This window comes from Rhagoletis pomonella, unplaced genomic scaffold (genome assembly GCF_013731165.1).
Source record: "Rhagoletis pomonella isolate Grant_MI unplaced genomic scaffold, Rhpom_1.0 Rhpom_scaffold_00061, whole genome shotgun sequence".
In the NCBI taxonomy this organism is placed as follows: Eukaryota; Metazoa; Arthropoda; class Insecta; order Diptera; family Tephritidae; genus Rhagoletis; species Rhagoletis pomonella.
The window spans coordinates 254,163-259,161 of record NW_023458615.1 but is presented as its reverse complement, the minus strand read 5'-3'; positions in this window follow the sequence as shown (position 1 = coordinate 259,161).

Genomic DNA, 4,999 nt, shown 5'->3' with positions numbered 1-4,999 from the left:
TACGTCCACTTCTTGTCCTATGTCCGTCTGTCACTCCCACATACATATTTAGCAATGTTGTTATAGACAACATTTAGCTTCTTTTTACACACATAGTCACAATTTGCATAAATCTCACAGCCATAAAGCAGCGTAGGTATTAAGTACGCCCTCGCTAAAAGTAGTCTTATGTTTAACGGAGTGAAGTACTGTGTTACCCAGAGTGTACGAAGCATTCCATACACTTTTCCTACCGTACTAAAAATGTGATCTTTCTAAGTCAAAGTTTTGTTAATGACTACACCGTGTAAACATATTCTATAACTGAGTTGTCAAAGATAACATTATCTAGGCCATTTGTGGTGAATGACCTTCTATGAATGACGATACATTTTGACTTGTTAGAGTTTAGGCATAAGCCATTCACAGAAGCCCATTCACCTACATGAGCCAAGTCATTATTCAGGTTTCTAATACACACACCAGTACGATCAGAAGGACAGCATACATACAACTGAACATCAACAAGGTGCACAACAAGGTAAATCATTTATATACAAAACAAATAACAGAGGACCCTGGATTGAGCCTTGTGGGACGCCACTTACAGGTAGGAAGTCAGAAATTCTGCTGCCAATGCATACTGCCTCAGTTCTTTCGCCAAGGTATGATCTAATGAGAGCGGTTGCATGACTAGAGAAGCAAAATATGTTCTCCAGCTTCTTACATAACAAGACATGGTCAACAGAATCAAAGGCTTTTGAATGGTCAAGAAGCGCTAGGAAAGCAATTTGTTTTTCATCAATTCGTGCTCGAATGCCTTCCATCACGTCTAAAAGTGCCGTTGTGCAACTTCTCTTTTGGCCTGAAACCAGACTGATGGTCTGTCAGAAGTTTGTTATGTTGCACATACGAAATTATTTGCCCATGTAAAATACGCTCAATGACTTTAGATAAGAAAGGCAGTATGGCATGGAGTGGGCAGGTCTTTAGAAACGGGAACGTTCAAATTAAAATTAAAAATTAAAATCTTAAAAAGCGAAAAGTTGCCCTATTTTCCTCAGCCTTTACACAGCTTTACGTGTTCATTTCTCAAAATATTGCCCTCAGAATAAGCAAAAGTGCAATACTTTCTACTAATATAGCCATTTGGCAGGACGATAAAGCTGATGCCAGATAAAACTTTGTGGCTTTGCGTGACATTTGTAACTTTGCCATCAAAGCGCCAGACGCAAAAGGTATGCCACAATGAACGCCAAGAGAAGAATTTTGTTCAGCTTTTTTACTCGTCGAAATTGTTATGGATTTTGTATATTTAGTTTTAAAAATACCAGCAATATAATTAAATGTTACAGAAATGAAAACTCGAATTTGGGCGAAAAAAAAATAAATATTAAATCGGCTGATTGTCAACGCGCGGAAAAAGATGGGAGTTGGCCAGTGTTGCCAGTAACTGGGTTAATAAAATCCCGTCTAAATACAACCTAAATCCCGCTTTATACTAAAGATATTACAGAAATCCCTCGCTGTATGTATCTATTATACAAAAAATGCTTTCGGATGAAAAATACAAGTATGTATGTGCATTAGGGTGCTTCTTTTTGCGTCTATTGTTTTTTTTCATTCCTACCTCGAAATTTTGTGGAAAACACCTAAAAAAATCTCCCTGAAAATTTTAAACCTTAATATTAACATTAAGTACTCGCCCAAGGCGTGCAAAGATTTTTCATATAAAATACACGTAAACTTACGATTTTTTCAAAACTTTACAGCTCTGAGGCATTTTATGGTATAATCTGCAATTTCAAAGAATACAATCACTCAAAACACTTTTCAGAATCTATAAACTCAAAACATTTGAAAAAACAAGCAATGATTGGAAATTTTTTCAATGTTTTCAAAATGCACAACTTCTCGAGTTCCCCACACGTTTTTCTAACTTATACCACTTTATTTTTAACCGACTTCCAAAAAAGGAGGACAAATATATATTTTTTTATTTATGTTACCGCATAACTTTGGACCACGTCAACCGATTTCGATAATTCTTTTTGCATCGGAAAGGTAGTGTCTCAGAGGTGGTCCCATATTAGATTCGATCATTGGATCGTGAAATATATATATATATATATATATTTTTTTTTTTATGAGAATTGAAGTCGGTTCTTTTTTTGCTAAAAATTACTTGTTCCCAATTACTTTCTGTATAACCCATAAACTGGCTATTACAATTCATTTAAAGGGAATGAAATTCCGCTGATGGGGTTCATATGAACGGCGTTAATATACCACAGAGAGCAGCTTTTTCTTATTTATCAATTACTAAATTTTCTTGCTTGGTATGGTATGCGAAAAATCCCGTTTTTCGATAGAAAATCCCATTCGCCCTTTTTAGTCATAAAATCCCAAAAAAAGGGCCAAATCCCGCAAACTGGCAACACTGGAGTTGGCCATCTTTGCGTTCCGCGCTGCAGCTGCGACAATCTATGTGGAATGCTTTGTACATTTTCATACAATTCATATCATCTGTCAAAGCGAATCTGTCACGCAAAGCGGAGTAAGCGTTTTATCTGGCATCAGCTTAAGTAATCTAGTGCAAATGTTACAATCTAACAACGGTGGGCAAAACGCCGCGCTGTGCTCTTTTTACTCTCTCTTTGCTTAGAACATTTTAGCTCTTTTTAGTTTTTAAAATACATATTTCTTTGCTGGACATTCTTTTCCATTGTGTTGTTTTTTTATTTTATTCTTTTTACAGGTATACACATACGAAAATTTCCCGCAATTGGAGAATGAAAATTGGCTTTCTTTCTGACCTAATGTTCTTTACCGATATGATAGAACATTTGCAAAACTTGTGTTTGTCTCTACAAGGAGAGAATAAAAATTGGTGACAGGTAATAAGATCAACGCAACACCCTGGTGCGAAATAAAGTCAATTGACATTGTTACCTTTTTAAAAACGAAATAAAATCCATTGACATTATTTCCCTTTCAAACATTACATTTGTTTAGCTTCGCGGCGGCCCGCGTCAGCGCTCAACACCGCACGCGACCGGCGCGCACACCACATCACGCTACGCCGCGGCCCTCCCCCCGCCCTCGATATTTCACATTTTTATATTTGGCTCAAACCGTGCCATTTGTCCCTATTTTACTTCAAATGGCACTTAATTTTCAATTTGGCACAAAGTGCCAAAAAGGCACTTTTGTAAAAAAAAAACTACATTTCAATACATTTTTGTGAAATCCTTTGCGTGCACTTCTTTTTCTCAACTAAAATTTTCTAATTTATAAAGGCTATTCAACTGGTTTATCTTATTTTATCATTGCACTTTTGTTTGGGAAATGTAGCTTTATTTTATTGCTAAATGTGAATGATTAAAAGGAATGACACCTTTTTTGGCACTTTTATTTTTCTATTTGGCACTTTTTTATCCTCAATATGGCACCTCATAACTAAGGATAGTTGCCAGCCCTAATTGGAAGATTTCTGCTGTGTTTTGGAGCAACAACTTGTCTGCAGTAAAAAAGCATATAATTTGTGTTTCAAAAGTGTGTGAAAACCAATCAATTAACTTATATTATCTCGGTTCCGATATTAAATAGTCAATAATTGTTTATAACCGCATTTTGGCACATTGGCTCGTTGAATGTGCCATCTAATAAATAGTGTCGTCATTCTCCTTAGCTGGTTTTAAATTATGTCGTCACTAATTGCTGGCGGAGACATGAATACAGTGTAAGAAAATTCTTTTTCCATAATTGTTTCCTTATAGAAAAGTTGGTTTCTTTTCCACCTTAGACATTCCGAATTCGTTCAAAATATGCTAATTTAAAACACAGATTCTTTCAGTGTTCCTCCGGGGTTTTGGACATGGACTGTTTCTTCAATTTAATAGTGTTCGCTCTATTTTTGTGGAAACGAAACATAATTTGCAAGTTATGGATCATTTCTACACTCTTTCTTCAAATATTTCTCGTATTCCAGCTGTGCGCAGGCGTTTAGTTTTTCGCATCGTGTTTTTACATATTCGTAATTAAAATTTTTTTAATAAAATCAATTGATGGTAGTTCATGATTGTGTGTGGATTAATATCACAGCACTGAGGATTTGGCAATTACCTTTTTCATCTATTAAAAAACAACACTTACGGGGCAATGTTTATTGTAAGAACAACATTTTTTTCTATGAATCGACATACTTTAAGCATTGTTGACGCTATTTCCATTTGAATGAGGAAATAGCGTCAATGACTTTATTTCCAAATTTTTGTTGACTTTATTTCGCTTTTGAAAAGGTAATAATGTCAATTGGCTTTATTTCGCGCCAGGGTGGGAAATAAAGTCAATTGACCTTATTACCTGTCACCTAAAAATTTTTTTGATTTGTCGCAAATTATTTTAAGGCTTGAAGCTAAACTACGTCTTTTTATACCTGATCTCAAAAAAAAGAATATTTAATCATATTCCATGGCTAGAAAAAAATATTGCACATGTCAAAGAAGATAAATTGGACCCCTATCGTTTTCGGTGTCAACGACATTTTTGAGTTTCACATGAATAAGAACAAATTTTAAATTTTTTCCGCCATTTTGAATTTTGGAAAACTAACATCGGATTCGTAATCCGCGACCCTGAAAACCCCGGAGTTCGAGTTTCAAGCGATTCTGATCAATTTTCAAAAAAGTCATCCGCCATATTGGATCCGCCATTTTGAATTCTGGAAAACTAACAACGGATTCGTAATCAGCGACCCTGAAAACCCCCGAAAACGAGTTTCAATTCATTAAAACGTTCAGAACCATCAAAATCAACTTGGTAAACTTCAAAATCGTTTTTCTCGAAATCTTTTTTTCTGAGCGTAGCTCCCTTTTAACTTTACGTGTCACATATATTTTCTGCATATGGGTGAAAATTTCTCAACTGGACCTCGGATTTCAGTTAAGTTCGAATTTTTGCGTGAAAATTTGTGGGTAGAGAGGTTTATAGATGTGAAAGGGATTCTGAGAATTTTTTT